General features: G+C 41.2%; 1 long non-coding RNA gene across 1 annotated transcript; it reads right to left on the bottom strand.

Annotated features, from left to right (window-relative positions):
• Positions 1-3,632: 3,632 nt before the first annotated feature.
• Positions 3,633-14,969, bottom strand: LOC110013470 (uncharacterized). The gene is made up of 5 exons (XR_002872895.2): positions 13,778-14,969; positions 8,454-8,490; positions 7,878-8,003; positions 6,848-7,020; positions 3,633-4,293 (listed from the first exon to the last, which is right to left on the bottom strand). It is a non-coding gene; the product is annotated as an uncharacterized LOC110013470 (long non-coding RNA).
• Positions 14,970-17,424: the final 2,455 nt, after the last annotated feature.

The following is a 17,424-nucleotide window of genomic DNA, read 5'->3' as shown; positions in this document are numbered from 1 at the left end:
AACACGGAGTTCGAGCTCCATCCAAAGTTTTTCTATTGAGTTGAGATCTGGAGACTGGAGGCCACTCCAGACCCCTGACATCCTTCTTACTCCTTGGTTATCCTGGTTGCATGTGTGCTTGTAAGAAAGTGGCATTTGTTACCTTTGTGTTCACCATGTGTCCACTTATGTTTCCCTGTTTCTTGTACATGTACTTCTGTTCTAATTACCTACTTCCTCCTCAGGCCATGATTGGACAAATGATTGTTAAACTGCTTGGCAGCAGTGATGTGCAGTGAGGTTGATGGCTGCTGAGGCACTGACTCCTCTGGAGTCATATTTACAAGGAAAGAACTAAATATTTCAGCATTTATCCAACAGCAGCTAACAGCTTATAAAATACATACAAGCACATATTTGTCCTAAAGAGAACATTTGATTTATAGACATGGATAGAACACTCTTCTTGTGTATAAATTATTCATATATACTGTAAACAAATGAAAATATACAGATGTGTTCAGCACACATTTGACCCTCAGAAATTATTTCTCGTATTTTGCCAACTTCAAATTCTGAAGCTTGAATCAGTGTTATCAAATGTTGTCTGTGAAAATGATCATAAAAATAAAAATATTTTTTTATAATTACTCCCATATTTAAAAAAAAAGAATACATTGAAAAACATGTTTGGCCTTACTTTATGAGTTCATGTGTCAAACCTTCTCCACTAAAATCTCTAAGATCTTTTGTAAAGTCTTCCTTATTTTCCTTTATTTTATATAAGTTTCTCCCTCTCAATGAAGAAAGACGTCCTTTGTCTGTTTCTACGGCACCAGTGTAGCTACAAGGCAGCTGTCAGATTATGTCTGCCCCCTGATGGTGAGGCTTACTTCACCTAAAGCCTTTTCTACGGGCCTACAGCAGCATTTTCAGCGCATGTCGCTGTTAACATTGAGCCCTGCCGTCAGACATGATGCACAGCGCTTCAGAGCCTCACCCGGAGTTTTAGCTCCATCTGTGATAGCGCAACACTCAAATTAGGCGATCTTAACCTCAGAAACTGTGGAAAATGTGTTGATTTGACTGAAAATGTATATTTAACCCAGATCAGTGGAAAATAATATCTACTTAATTTACCTTTTTCTATTTTATCATGATTATGACATGTGAGGCTCTGCCTCACTTGCCTCACCTGACGGCATGTCACTGCATGGCAGCCATTTTGAATAATCAAATGGATCAATTTTGATTGACATGGGTGTTTTTCTATATCTGGTTGTTTGGTTAATGTTTAAAAAAACAACACACCTTTTGTGTTGGTTTGAAGCAATTGAGGCTGTACAAACAGAGATGTTTGTTTGGTGGGGAGATGGTGGATGTGAATGGAGTTGAGCCACTATATGGGGAACATGCTGACATGGTGATCGTAAAACCCTTTAGCTCTAGAAAGACTTGTCACTGTAGCACAGCTGCTTTCTGCCCCATTGTTACAAGTGCTGTCAGAAGTGGGATTCAATCTGTATTAAGTGGCAAACATGATGGCAGCAACAAGCTCAGCAGACAGATTGGAAGAGCTGGCAGAACTGGGGAAAACTTTAGTCCAGTCTCAAGCAGTCAGAGACCAGAAGCTGGAAAAGGAGAGACAAGTGAAATGGCTCAAGGGGAAAAAGTGAGTTAAACCTTCCTCAGCCAAATTTTTCTCTTGGTTTTGATGTTCCATAAGATGCAGGAACCTTGTGTAACAAGACTGATTGTTTTATTTGTGTGCTTATTTGTTTTGAACTTCACCAAATCATTTTTATATATATTTTACAAAATGTTAATTTTGTTCATAATCAGGATGTGCTTTTTTTAAAACACAAGTGCTAAGACCTGTACTTTCATTTTAAGAGACTTTTCTAGTTGTTTGTGCACCATCCCCTCCCTCCCTTGTTTGTGCTGAGACAACTGAGACAAGGTAATGCCTTTGTTCTCTGCTTGCATTTTGAATATATTTTGAGGTTTGCAGCTGAAAATGCAAAAAAATACTTTAAACTATTTTTCCTAGATGTTCAAACTTTAAAATGGGTCAATTTGACCTGCAACACTACAGGAGGGTTAAGTAAACTGCAAACTTTGCAGAAATTAGAAGTTTTTAGGAGGCACATGTGACAGGTTTCCCCTTTTCTGCCCAACAGGATACTGCGACCGCATTGACCAGGGAACTGCATGTCACCAAATTTTCTTTATTTAATAATAATCCATTTTATTTAAAGCGCCTTTCAAGAAACCCAAGGACACTTTACAAAACAAAGGTTAAAAATAGACATTAAAAGCACAAGAAATATAAATATAAAAGGCAAGAATAAAACATGAATCAGGATGGGAAGGCAGAAATAAACAGATGAGTTTTGAGTTTAGATCTGAAAGTTGGAAGAGAGTCTATGTTACGGAGATCAGGAGGGAGGGAATTCCAGAGTTTGGGAGCCGAGCAGCTGAAGGCTTGGCTTCCCATGGTGACGAGTTGGGCCGGAGGAACAAAGAGCTGAACAGAGGAGGAGGACCGAAGAAAATGAGAGGGGGTTTTGATGTGGAGGAGGGGCCAGGTTATGGAGGGCCCTTAAAGGTGAACAGGAGGAGTTTGAATTGGATTTTGGAGGTCATGGTAGGCCAGTGCAGCTGGTGGAGAACCAGGGTGATATGACTGAAGGAGGGGGTACTGGAGATGATGCGGGCAGCTCAGTTCTGGACCCTTTGGAGCTATGTTGGGGGAGACCAAAGAGGAGGGAATTACAATAATCTTGATAAGAAGTGACCAGGCTGTAGACCAGAATAGAAGCAGAGGGGACGGTGAGGGAGGGGCGTAAATGATTAATGTTACGTAAATGGAAATGGGCTGACCGAGTAATGTTATTGATGTGGGACTGAAAAGATAGTGAGCTATCTAGGACACCCAGACTCTTTACCTGAGGGGAGGGGGAGACAGAAGATGAATCAATGGAAAGAATACGACTTGAAGCTTTGGAGAGGGTGGATTTAGAACTGACGAGAAGTAGCTTGGTTTTTATCACTATTGACTTTGAGAAGGTTTAAGGTGAACCATGTTTTTGATTTCAGATAGACAAGAGTGGAGGGAGGATGGTGGAGGAGAGGAATCAGGTTTGCTTGATACACACTGTAAAAAAAATTCCGTAGTTTTTACGGAAAAAAACTGGCAGCTGTGGTTGCCAGAATAAACCTGTAAAAAATACATCAACTATGTAAAAAACTTTACAGGCACACTGTTAATATTACATAATTTATTGTTTTAATTTAAGTAAATAAGCTGTCATTTAAAATTATTTTCTGATAAAACCTACAGATAAATGTTGTGAATTTACTGGGCCATACTGTAATTCTAAGTCATATTTTATAGAAAATACTGAATTTTAAGGTTAATTTGACCAATATTATGGGTAAAAATAACAGCAATAAACATTTATTTCACATAAAATGATGTCTTATCTACAGCAACCTGATGTTTCACAGTCTAGGATATGTTGTTGTATTTACAAGATTATGACGTTAAATTTATACAATGTTCCGTAAAGTTGTTTACATTTTTACCGTATTTTCTACATTTTTATTCTGGCAACCACTGCTGCCAATTTATTTTCGTAAAAATAACAACATTTTTCTTTTTTTTCATGTTGTTCTTAAAAATGCAATCACAGTAACATACTTTTGTGTTTAATTACTTTTTTGAAACCAAGATACTTTTTACAAATAGAGAATATAAAATGCAATTTAGAAATTTGAACTTAGGTGTTTCCTAATCTTACTGATGAATTTAAAGCATTGCTCAACAATCCTGATTGCCTACTTTTTTCTTGAGGTCTATCACATTTGCCCATTAGCTTTGCTAAGACCTAAAAAGAAACAAAATGTACTGAAAATGTAACCCAGTATCAAAATATCTGCTAACTGTGTAGCAAAATTCAAACCGAAGAATCACTTCAATACAAAGACGTCTTTACATTCATTTATTTTACTCAACCTTTCGCCTCTAAACACAGCAAATGTTTATCATTTGTAGATAATAAAACATTATTAAAAAACATTGCACCTAAAACAGAAAACTATGTAATCACTTTTTTTTTGCAAGAGATTAACAAAGAACAAAAAACCTTAAAACTATGCTTGCAATGTTGCTTACAGTGTTTACACGCCTCTCCACTCAAAATCTGACCGTTCCTGAATCAAGGTTAGGACTCTTGGGTTCAAGATGAGACGAGATTTGCCCTTCTTGTCCACTCTGGTCTGTCTCTCTCTGGGTTGATGGAGAAAAAGCATCTTCAGAAAGAGAGAAAAAAAAAGGGTCAAAGTTAGAAAGTAATGTGCAAGTCATTACTAATACACACTCGATGAAAGGGCTCACTTTAAATAAATATTAAGTTTGCGGGTGAACAGTTCCAGTATTCTAGAGGAGGGGTGCTCATTACGTCAATCGTGTTACCCAATAAACAGTGTGACATCAAAACTAAATACTCAAAAAAATACAAATATTACATTTTAAAACATTGCCGTTAGGGAATAATCCTCCTCACCATGATGTCACTTGATTGACATGAACAATGGCCAGTCAAACATCCTCTGATACATGTCACTGCACAAGCGTGTTCAACTACACTGAGTGCCAGATGTGTGATTGACTGGCAAATTGTGGCTGACATGGGAGAGAGTCTCTATTGGCCCAGCAGTGTGACAGGTCCCAGAAGACGCTCAGTATGACCCGCAGGAGTGTTTATTTATCCTTAATTAGAAGCGAGACAGAGACGCCCCGTTTGATCAAGCCGTCCTGTCATGGCGACTGCTGGGAAGTCCGCAGTTCCCGCCCAAGGGATCCGAGGCCGCTTAGGCAGCAGCGTCGTCCAGAAGCATGTGCTTCTCAAGCCCTACCCAAGGACCGGGGCCCTGGCTGGGCTGCATGGCAAGCACTCTGTCGCCACCAATTCTCACCACCAGCCCCGCCATCCATTATAGACCCTGAGTGAGTGACAGTGACCCCCCCACTGCCTTCCCATACGGGCTAGCTCCTGGGGGACGCCTGGTTGATCCTACCAATAGCATATGCTTGTCTCAAAGTTTAAAAGTAAAAAATGAGCGCCTGATGTGGAGTTTTTCTTCCTCGTCTTCAGAAAGGTGTGAAGGTTCAGTGTCAGACTCCTAACCGTAGATGTAGCTGTTATTTCGTCTCGACAGGCCTGAGGTCAGTCACAAAAAAGGAAAGAAAGAAAAAACTAGAACAGAACGCACACAGAAGCCGAGCGGAGCCGCTGACATGATACGAATCAACAAGTTGTTGAAGGGAAAATGCTGGAAACTTTTTATCATGTTGTTATCTTACATGTTCAGTGATGAAAGTCAGGTAAGGAAAAAATCCCTGAACTTTTCTTTGAGCGATATGGCGGGCACAGAGCGAAATTTTGGAAAAAATACGTGGTCTTAGATGCATTCTGGTGCATTCTGGCAGCTAGTTATTCACTTCTTTATCAAGAAACTAAGACTAATTGGAGCATCATGATTTGTCATTCAAACCCCTAGTTTGACTCTCCATTAAGGATTTGCTGGTCCCAAAAAAGAATTTGGAAAATTGCTCAAAGTAACACAATCCTACAATCTATGCTTTTCCTTAAAGCTGCAAAACATACAATTGCTAAAATATAGTAACATCAAAGCCCCAAATGGCAAAAAGAACACCAGTAACTATGATATTCTATGAAAATACCTCAGTTATTTATACATTATTTCTGCTTTAGAAATGACTGATGTACAACATCCACTTGCACTGTTTTCTCAAACTATAATTACATCAAAATATGGGATCTGCTTTAAACTATAATTCTATAACATAATACATCAATTCTTTAACACCAATACTAAGTAATCTGGGAAATATCAAAACAAACATACAAACTAAACTAAACATTGTAAACATTATTTTTTAAGGGAGTGCGGGTCCAAACCATCAAATACTTATAATTAATGTTAACTATACTGAACTAAATCATGGTAATTAGGAAATACAAATAAATTAGATAAAGAAATGTATTCAAAATAAAAACTGAAACTCAAAACTAAAATTGATATTATTTCAAAATGTGGTTTTGAGATTATTTTACACAAAAAAGTATTTGACCTACACTACCTTAATCTTTTTTTTCCAGCCAAGACCACTTCAATTTGTTTTTTATCGTCTTCTCACAACTGAGGTCGTGACCACGCTCAATAATGACGATGCCTGCCATTATTTTAACACAAATTTGATCGCAAACTCTTCAGATGTGTTTGTGAAAGTTTAGCGTGGGTCCGCCAGTTTTGGTCTCTAGGGAAGCGAGTCACGCCGACCACGTGGTGCAGACAGAGCCAATCAGACCCGTCGACGCATCCGAAAGCAACTAAAACGTCCCGTCATTGGTCAATTAGGCCGGGAAGGCGAGAGATGGCCACGACCATAGAGGAAGCGATCTGCGGAGAAATATAGAAAATAAAGCTAAAATTAGCTGATTTCAGACCATTTCTTAATCCGGAAAGCGATTTGTCCGTAGAGATCAGGTCTTTATTTCCCGGAAAGTACGTTCGGTTTGCTCAAAAACCCGGATTTCCGGGAATTCCCGGAAGACTTTCATCACTGCATGTTAATCTAAATGTATCCATTGAATTGTAAATCTGATTTTCACAATTAGTATGTGTCTTTAAGCACAGAAATGATCATTTCAAATTATATATATAGATCTTTTGGAGCTTGTAGTGTCAAATGTAGCTCGCATGCTGACAAATTGTGAACACCCCTGTTCTAGAGCGATCAAAATCTGTAAGATTATAACTTGAAGTTAAAAAGACAAACCTCTGTAGAAACTCCAAAGTTGATGCCAGCTCCGGTGGATGGATAGTGGATGTTGAAGCTCTAGTAGTTTGTGAAGATCACGCATAGCAGAGAAATGTGGGAAGCATTGTTGGCCTGCACAAGGTTTCGATCCAGACTTAGCATGAACTTTCTTGTAGAAAGGCATGAATGCCCTAAAAATGAGGAACAGTAGAAAAACAGGTTAGGTTTATGTAATTTTAAAAACCCAAGGCTTGATTTAATGCACCTGTGGCCAGACCAAGTAATCGGACACCTGATTCTGGATTCTGGGTGGGTTAGCAAATACTCTTGTTTAGACTCTCTCTCGCTAGCTTACAGCTCCTCAAAACCCCAAGCTAACATTAGCATAGCAAACAAAAAAAAAGTGGAAACAATATTGGAGCAATCCATTTGTACAGTTTTGAGCCAGATGCAATTTTATCAGAGCAGGGAGACTTCAGCACGCCCATCGCAGTTGCTGTGTCACAAACACAAACTTTTTTAAACTGCACCACAAAGCAGCAAGAACATGATTTTCCAATGGAGAGGCTCTTCCAAGACCCCCCTTTTTTGGGTGTTTTTAACAGGTTCTTGTAGCCTTTTTCTCATGATGAAGAATATATATTAAATAGTTTAAGATTAAAATTGGGCGTCTGAGTATTTATTTATTCACATGGTTTTGGATGAGGAGCAGATGAAAACCCAGTTTTTGAAAAAGCGATGAGTGGGTGAAAGTCTTCCATTCAAATTCTGAATTCTCCACTTGCAGACAAAAAAGATCCATGTTGGTCTTCATTTTTCTCCTCTCAGCTGTCATTTGGATCAAAACTGTACGGCTGCATTGCTCCAATGTTGTTCACCAGTTTTTGCTAAACTAATGTTAGTTTTGGCTTATAGTTTAGACAAAGGGTTGAGGAGAAATTAGTGAAAGGCTAAATTTCGTGCAAACAGTTTCATGAGTCATAGATCTGTTTTACCATCATCAATTATTTGCACCTGCCAGTATAAAAAAATAAAATGGATTACTTACTGCGTACTAAAACAACTAAGAGTCAAATTCACGTCCTCTGTATTTACTTCTTCTGGAAGGCACACGTCATCCACATCGCAAAACATTGCATCTTCCTTTTCATCCAAGTCGGGCAGCAGCAGATCACTGCATAGGTGACATCAGAAGGCTTAGTGACTGTTTTATTGAAAACTACATATATATTTTCCTATGTGAATATTCTATTTTTCTTGGACATATAAGTAGTAAATACATCACATTAAATGTGTTTTTAAAACCACTCACTGGACATGATACAAAGCAACCCTCCCTTACCAGGTCTTTAAAATTACAAGCTTTTAAATTGACACACAGGTCAAAAACACATTTTAAATCTATGCCAACACAAGAAGCATTAGTTTTAGTGTGGAAAAACTGTAAACCTGATAAAAATGGGCCCTAAAAGCAGCAAAAGTAGTAAATGTTTGCTTGCAGTTTGGGCCATGGCACTTAAAAAAAAACACTATTAGGTTCATTTCTGTGAACATTACAATACAATGCAAATCCCTGTAATGTTGCTCATATTCAACTGCAAAACTGACATGTAATCATATTTACCAACTATAGTCCTTCAGGAAAGGCCCAATAACTGCACCTGAAAAACCAAAACAAGAGAGAGAAAAAATTAACAATTAATAACATGCAGAAATGTACAAAGACAAAATTGTTCAAGAGACATTGACATATTTATTGTCATAACATTCCCCTGTGCAAACTTCCAGAATTTTCTATAAATTCTTGGTGTGTCCTGGCTAACAACCCTTAAACTAAAAGCTCTAAGACGGAAAAAATAAAATAAATAAAAACATCTTAATTTAGTCAGTCAAATAAAAATATGTAGATTTTAGACTTTTCTATAAAATCTCAGTGATTTGACAACTCTCAGAGCCCAATATAAAATATAACTTTTCCCAGCACTAATAACATGCATATGATGAATGAACTTCACCTCTATTACAAAAACAACAACAACTCATAATACTATTACAAAATATCATTACATTTTTTTCCCACAGCTAAAAAGAATAACGTGTCATAAATCCCTGTTACGGCCCCCGACAGGCAGACCTGTCCCAGTCTAGGGGTAAATCAAAAAGGGGCCAAACATATGGACAATGGACCAAATAAGTTAAGGAACAGTTTATTATGAGGAAGAAGTATCCTGTGAAATAAAAGAAAATAGATAATTACTGTGCTGGTCCCAACAAAAGACAAAACAGAGGGATTGGAACCTTGGCCAAACATAAAATAAGTCAGGAAGACTACTGACCCAGCCACGTTGACCGTCGGAGTCAGCAGCTCCCTGCTAAGGCTGCCTAACAGAATCTATCTATCGAAAAGAAATAAACAAAGCCCGTAAATGAGGACTACCAAGGTCCAACCCCCAAACTAAAATAACAAAACCCAGCAGTATAAGACTGCTGAGGACCAAGAGGGAATCAGAAGAGAAACAACCAACCAGCACAGCTCCAACACAAAACAACTGCTCCTCAGCCTCCTGCCTGCCCTCTCTGCATGTCTTCCCTGACTTAAATAACTGGCAGGTGCTGATCAAGACTATTGGCTTCACCTGCCAGGTGAGCAGAGTGTTGGAATGCAGCTGCAGCAGCAGCAGCAGCAGCAGCAGCAGCAGCAGCAGCAGCAGCAGCAGCAGCAGCAGCAGCAGCAGCAGCACATAACACCTCCATCCTTAGCTTGTGAACATGGGGGTCTCTGCAGGGAAAAAAAAGAAATAAAAAAACAAAACAACACATGTTCACAAGCAACGAGACAATGCGTCAGCCATTATGTTTTCAGGGCCCTTGATGTGACAGACATCCAGATTGAAACCCTGCAGGATAAGTGCCCAACGCATCAACCTCTGGTTAGCATTTTTCATACGTCCAAGAAAAACTAAAGGGTTATGGTCGGTGTAAACAATGGTTGGGTGGGAGGCAGATCCCACATAGACCTCAAAATGCTGAAGAGCAAGAATTAGAGCCAAGGCCTCTTTTTCAATCGTAGAATAGATTCGCTGATGTCTGTTGAACTTCCGGGAAAAATAGGACACAGGGTGTTCAATCCCATCTTCTCCACTCTGGAGAAGGACAGCCCCAGCTCCAGTGTCACAGGCATCCACTGCGATTTTAAAGGGTCGACTGAACACTGGTGCTGCCAAAACAGGAGCATTTGCCAACAATGCCTTGATGGAGTCAAAAGCATGTTGACAAGTGCTTGACCACACAAAAGGAATCATGGGACTAAGTAACTGTGTCAAAGGAGCGGCAACAGATGAAAAGTTCTTACAAAAACTCCTATAATAACCGGCCATTCCTAAAAATCGACGCAATTCACGTCGTGTTGTGGGAGGCGAAAAAGACAGAATGGCCTCAACTTTTGTGTTAACTGGACGGACCTGGCCTTGCCCCACAATCTTTCCAAGGTACGTTATAGTCGCCCGGCCAAACTCGCACTTGGCGAGATTGAGAGTCAAACCAGCAGAGCAAAACCTGTCAAACACCACACTCAGCATTCCAACGTGATCTTCCCAAGAATCAGAGTAGACAACAACATCATCCGGGTAGGCTTCACAACACTGTAAACCAGACAAAACAGTGTTGACCAGGCGCTGAAAGGTAGCAGGAGCATTTCGCACCCCAAACGGCATAACTGTGTACTGCAGGAAGGTATCAGGTGTCACGAATGCTGAAATTTCCTGTGCACGATGAGTTAATGGCACCTGCCAATAACCTTTTAATAGATCAAGTTTTGTGACATACCTTGCCCCACCAACATGATCTACACAGTCCTCTACTCTGGGTAAAGGGTAACAGTCAGGTTTAGTGATGTCGTTGACCCTCCTGAAGTCAATGCAGAACCTGTCTGAGCCATCTGATTTAATTGCCAACAGACAGGGCGAACTCCAAGCACTAGAGCTTGGCACTGCAATGCCATGCTCTAGCATATAAGCTACCTGTTGTTGTAGGCGAGCACGTTTCTCTGGGTTCACTCGATAAGGATGTTGTTTAATTGGGAGAGAATCCCCTACATCGATGTCATGCTCGATGATATTGGTACGGGATGGCGTATCTGCAAACAATGTAGGATGTGAGTTTATCAGCTCAATCACGTCATCCCGCTGAAAGGAGGGGAGATAGGACAGGTTTGAATCTAAACTAGTTAAATACTCAGAATTTGTTAAACGACCACAGATAACTGCACTGGAGGGGGCAATGCCATCATCATGTGATCCCACCTGATCTTCCACAATGTCCCCACCTTCAGCACTGGACTGGGTTAGAGGGAGAGCGTTGGTCAGCATAACTGTGTGCATTTCCTGTGAAGATATAGCATTCTGGCGGCGAACATAGGGCTTCAGCATATTCACATGGCATAACCGGCTTTTACGTCCCCGATCAGGAGTAGCAATTATGTAATTGCGGTCATTAATCTTTTCCTTCACAGTATAAGGCCCACTGTACCCAGCTTGCAAAGCAGATCCTGGCACCGGTAACAGGACCAAGACTTCCTCTCCAGGGCTAAAGCTCCTCTCTTTGGCGTTTTTATCGTACCAGCGTTTCATCCTGATCTGCGTAGCCGTCAAGTTTTGTTTTGCAATCTCACAAGCCCGATGGAGTCTGGTACGAAAGTTGCACACATAATCCAGAACATTTACTGGTTTATTATTGCAAAGCCACTTCTGCTTTAAAAGATTTAGTGGCCCACGCACAGTGTGTGCAAACACCAGCTCTGCTGGGCTAAACCCAACTGACTCCTGCACAACCTCACGAGCAGCAAAGAGGAGGAAGGGGACCCCTTCATCCCATTCATTATTGTACTCTAAGCAATAAGCACGAAGCATGGTTTTGAGTGTCTGATGGAACCGCTCGACAGCCCCTTGGCTTTCTGGATGGTACGCACTGGAGTAGCAGTGAGACACACCTAAGGTTTCAGCTACCTGCCCAAACACCCGTGAAAGGAAGTTGGATCCTTGGTCAGTTTGGATAACCCTGGGTAAACCAAATAGTGAGAAGAACTTTACCAGTGCAGTGACTACCGCACGAGAAGTGATTTTGCGCAATGTAATGGCTTCTGGGAAGCGGGTAGACTGACACATTATGGTCAGGAGGAACTTGTTCCCAGATTTTGTCCTTGGCAAAGGGCCCACACAGTCTACTATGACCTGCTCAAATGGCTCTCCTATAGCTGGTATTGGATACAGGGGATAAGGTGGAACTACCTGATTGGGTTTCCCAGCTACTTGACATATATGACATGAAGCACAATGTTGTCGAACATCACGCTTCAAACCTGGCCAGAAAAAACATTGTAGAACACGATCCTTGATACTCAACCGGAACATTTCGACTTCAAGCTCCTTCAGGCGGAGTGATTCAGAGCCCTTTCTCTCCGGTGAGCTCATCCTGCTCATTACTGGACTGCTAACCAAGATACCCCTTTCAGACAGGACTGACACAATTTCATCCAAAATAGCTTGCTTCTTCGACTGTTTAGACACAACAATCTCAAAATAATCTGCTATACCAAGCAGCTGATCCTTAGTGCAGCGCTTCAGTTTATTTACAGACGGCTGCACAACAACACCCTCCAAGCTAAATTCCATTTAACAAGAGAAGGAAAAGAAAACCTGCAACAACAACCAAAAGAAAAAGAGGCAGGGGCAGCAAAGAACAAAAGGCCAACCTGGCGTTCAAAGAAGTGCAAACGCCCTCACTCAAACGAACCAAAAGGCCCAAACAAAGTGCCAGCACGAGGCATAAAGCAAAAGCACCCCAAAACAGAGTGCCGACACAAAGCACAAATGCGCTTCCCAGCGCCCAAAGCCCAGGGCAAAAGACAGCACAGGTCGTACAAAGACAGACCTCAAAACAAGTACCGCCAAAACAAGAATGCCACTGGCCAAGAAGGTTAAACTTTTAGGACGAGCCCCCAAATATGTTACGGCCCCCGACAGGCAGACCTGTCCCAGTCTAGGGGTAAATCAAAAAGGGGCCAAACATATGGACAATGGACCAAATAAGTTAAGGAACAGTTTATTATGAGGAAGAAGTATCCTGTGAAACAAAAGAAAATAGATAATTACTGTGCTGGTCCCAACAAAAGACAAAACAGAGGGATTGGAACCTTGGCCAAACATAAAATAAGTCAGGAAGACTACTGACCCAGCCACGTTGACCGTCGGAGTCAGCAGCTCCCTGCTAAGGCTGCCTAACAGAATCTATCTATCGAAAAGAAATAAACAAAGCCCGTAAATGAGGACTACCAAGGTCCAACCCCCAAACTAAAATAACAAAACCCAGCAGTATAAGACTGCTGAGGACCAAGAGGGAATCAGAAGAGAAACAACCAACCAGCACAGCTCCAACACAAAACAACTGCTCCTCAGCCTCCTGCCTGCCCTCTCTGCATGTCTTCCCTGACTTAAATAACTGGCAGGTGCTGATCAAGACTATTGGCTTCACCTGCCAGGTGAGCAGAGTGTTGGAATGCAGCAGCAGCAGCAGCAGCAGCAGCAGCAGCAGCAGCAGCAGCAGCAGCAGCAGCAGCAGCAGCAGCAGCAGCAGCAGCAGCAGCAGCAGCAGCAGCAGCAGCAGCAGCAGCACATAACAATCCCACATATCTGTGGAGTTTTCTACGAAGCTTCTGTCTGTGAGGATGAAACAAACATTAGCGCCACATTACAGCATGACTGCATGTTAAGCTAACATCGACGGTCTGCAGCAGAAAATACACGTAAACGATGACAAACCTGTTAGCATCGTATCTATTAGCGAAAGTAGCGTCAGTCCACAGCATTAAAAATACAAACACATGGGATTTATCTCGGCAAAATATCAAAATATTAGCGTTTTACAGAGTTTGGAAGGAATAGAAAAGCTTACCGCACGCAGTTCTCTTCTGTTGTGGCTGTCAATCACGTATGGAAAGTTCCAGCAGGAGGAGGGCAGACTGTGCGCTCTTGTTGGTCCAATCAGCAAACAGAAGCAGACTAATCTGCACAGCGATAGGGGGAGGTGAGGCGCCTAAAATTTGAAATTAAAGACTAACCCAGTTTTCTGGAGGGAATGTTGCATTGTAATTCCTGTGTTAAAGTAACGACTAATCGATCACATATGTAAAAAACAAAAAGATATTGCATTAAAATAAGCAAAAGTGACAAATTAAGATTTCACTAAAATAAAAAAAACTGTTTTTGAAAATTACAATTGTTTTTGTTTGTTTGATTGTTTGTTTTTACTCTCTTCATTCATTTCTATATTTAATGAAAAATGCCAAATGTTATTTAGAGCACAGATAAAGTAACTATTAATAATTGCCATTTGTAAAAAAAAAAAAAAAAAAAAAAGCTTTTTGGACGGAGATGAGCAAAAATGACAAATTAATGTTTCACTACATTAAAGAGACAGTTCTGTTCAACATAGGATTTTTGTTTGCTTGTTTGTTTTTGTCCTTTTTATTTATTTCCAATTTTTATATAAAAATGCTAAATCATCTTATTCAGACAGGCCGTGTTTATTTTTGGTAAACATGTTTAATGAGAACTAGTTAACATCCACATCTTTATGACTAAAGATTAACTCGAATTTTGCACTTTTTTGGCCAATTCTGATCCACCCACCCATCCATCCATCAATCTTCTTCTCCTCAACCAATGACCGGGTTGCAGAGGCAGCAGTCTAAGCAAAGATGCTCAGACTTCCCTCTCCCCAGCCACTTCCTCCAGCTCGTAGAGGGGGACCACACGGCATCTCATTCCAATTGAGAGACATAGTCTCTCGAGTGCGTTCTGGGTCTTCCCTGGGGCCTCTGCCCATGCCTGGAAAACTTCCTTAGGAAGGTGTCTAGAAGGTATCCAGACCAGATGCCTGAGCCACCTCAACTGGCTCCTCTTGATGTGGAGGAGCAGCGACTGTACTCCGAGATCTCTGGGTGACGAACCTTCTCCCCCCATCTCTAAGGAAGTGCCCAGCCACCCTGCGGAGGAAGCTCATTTCAGCTGCTTGTATTCAGGACCTTGTTCTTTCGGTCGTGTCCCAGGGCTCATGGATCATGTAGATGAGTGTAGGAATGAAGATTGACTGTTAAATTAAGAGCTTTGCTTTCTGGCTTAGCTCAGTCTTCACCCCAACGGATCAGTATACTGCCTGCCTAATGGCGGATGCCACTCCAGTCTGCCTTTCGATCTCCCGCTCCAATCCTCCCTTACTCGTGAACAAGACCTCAAGATATTTAAACTACTCCACCTGGGGCAGGAGGACTCCACCCATCCAGAGAGGGCAAACTTTCGCCGATCAAGAACCATGGCCCCAGATTTAGCCGTAAAGCGGTCTCAGGCTTAGCACCGCTATGTCTGAGAACCTCATCCCAGCAGCTTCACACTGCTGCAAACCGCTCCAATGCATCGTGAAGGTCCTGTCTTAATGAACCCAACAGGACAACATCATTTGCAAAGAGCAGAGAAGAAATCCTGTGGTCCCTTAACTAGATCGCCTTCTAGTCCTGGCTACGCCTGGAAATTCTGTCCATAAAGACTATGAACAGAACCGGTGATAAAGGGCAGCCCTTTCTCACCAATAAAGATCTTTTTGCCCTTTATCTGACCTGTTCCACCGGTTCCATTTGCCCAAGTGCAGAGGTATAGGTAAATGTTATATAAAATAAACTTATAAAATATACTTATAAAAGTGTGGTCTCACGAAAGCAAAAAATACATCAGCAATGAAAAACATTTACACACAGCAATGTCTTTTCTTAACAGAGGACAAATGCATTTTTCACATATTTATGCTGTTGGTGGCATGAGATTATATTGTTTTTTAAATGACAAATCAATTGTGTTTATTTTAATGTGACCCGTATATTTTACAAGGAAATATCTACATAATTAACATGTTTTTATTGTAAAAATAACAAGGATATCTACTTATTTTAAATACTACATATGCACGTAAAAAATACACCATTTTGTTTTTTTCTCAATTACAGTAAAATTATGTTGGTATTTTACAAAAATGTACTGTAAATTTTACGGACTTTTTTTACAGTGCATAGAGCTGGGTGTCATCGGCAAAACAGTGAAAATTAACATTAAATTTACGGAAAATATTGCCAAGGGGAAGAAGATAAGTAATGAAAAGAAGAGGACCAAGGACAGAACCTTGGCGACACCAGAAGAGACAGAGGAAGGCTGAGATTTAAATGATTTAAGCTGAATGAATTGGGTGCGGCCTAAGAGGTACCATTGGAACCAACAGAGAGGGATGGAGGTGATGCCGAGGAAGGTGAGCCTTTGGAGGAGGATGGAGAGAGAAATGGTATCAAAGGCTGCACTCAGGTCAAGGAGGATGAGGATGGTGAAGAGGCCAGAATCAGCTGCGATGAGGAGGTCATTGATGATCTTGAGCAGAGCAGTTTCAGTGCTGTGGGAGGGGCGGAAACCGGACTGAAAAGGTTCCAGGAGATTATTGTGTTTTAAATGATCATAGAGTTGGGAGGCAACTATGTTCTCTAGAATTTTGGAAATGAAGGGGAGGTTAGAAATTGGACGGAGTTTATTAAATAAGTTGGGATCTGAACCAGGTTTTTTCAGGATGGGTTTAACAGCTGCCATTTTAAAAAGTGATGGGACAGTACTAGTTGATAATGAGGAATGAATAATGGCTGTAATAAGCGGAAGGAGAGAGGGGAGGCAGGCTATAACTAAGGATGTTGGGAGGGGATCGAGATAACAGGTGGCGGGTTTGAATGTTAGGATGAGGGAGGAAATATCATTGTTATCAGGCAGCTAATTGGAGGAAAGCATATTATTGAGGGGAAAAGAGTCAGGGATGGGAGGGAGGAGAGGATAGCTAAGCTGTTGATAGATGACTTAAATTTTCTGATCAAAGAATGACATAAGGGAGTTGCAGGTTTCCGTGGAAAAGAAATGGGGAGGGAGAGAGTCAGGGAGGTTGAAAATAGTGTTCATCAGAGAAAAGAGTTTTGGAGTTGCCTTTGTTTTTGGAGATGAGCTGAGAAAAGTAGTTTGTTTTTGTGGTAGAAACCTGGGGCCTCATTTATAAAACTTTGCGTAGGATTTGCGTCAGAAGTGGCGTACGGATGAAACATAGGACGTGCGTACGCACAGAAATATTCGGATTCATAAAACCGTGCGCACGCACATCCTACGCATCTTTCCCTTAATAAATCACAACCAATTCTAAATGCAGCGCAGCTTTTGCGGCTTCATGACACGCCCATAGTTGCCCATAAATAGTCCGTGAAACGCCCACAAGTTAACATTCATGGCTTGCTAAATCATGGCAAACACAGAGAGGAAATCAAAAAAACGTAACTTCACTCAATGTGAAGTAGAAGTTATCGTTGGCGAGGTGGAAAAGAGGTGAAAAGTGTTGTTTGGAGGCCACAGTGTGGGCATTACTAATGCCAAAAAGGCACTTGAGTGGCAAACAGTGGCAGACGCCGTAAATGCTGTAGCGCTCCATCGGGGGGGGGGGACGACGACACCGGAGCGCCAGATGCACTGGGT

The sequence above is a fragment of the Oryzias latipes genome, chromosome 18 (assembly GCF_053564925.1).
Source record: "Oryzias latipes strain Hd-rR chromosome 18, Olatipes_Hd-rR_3.1".
Taxonomy (NCBI): domain Eukaryota; kingdom Metazoa; phylum Chordata; class Actinopteri; order Beloniformes; family Adrianichthyidae; genus Oryzias; species Oryzias latipes.
The sequence above is the reverse complement of the archived record's forward strand: the minus strand, read 5'-3'. Positions and strand labels throughout refer to the sequence as shown.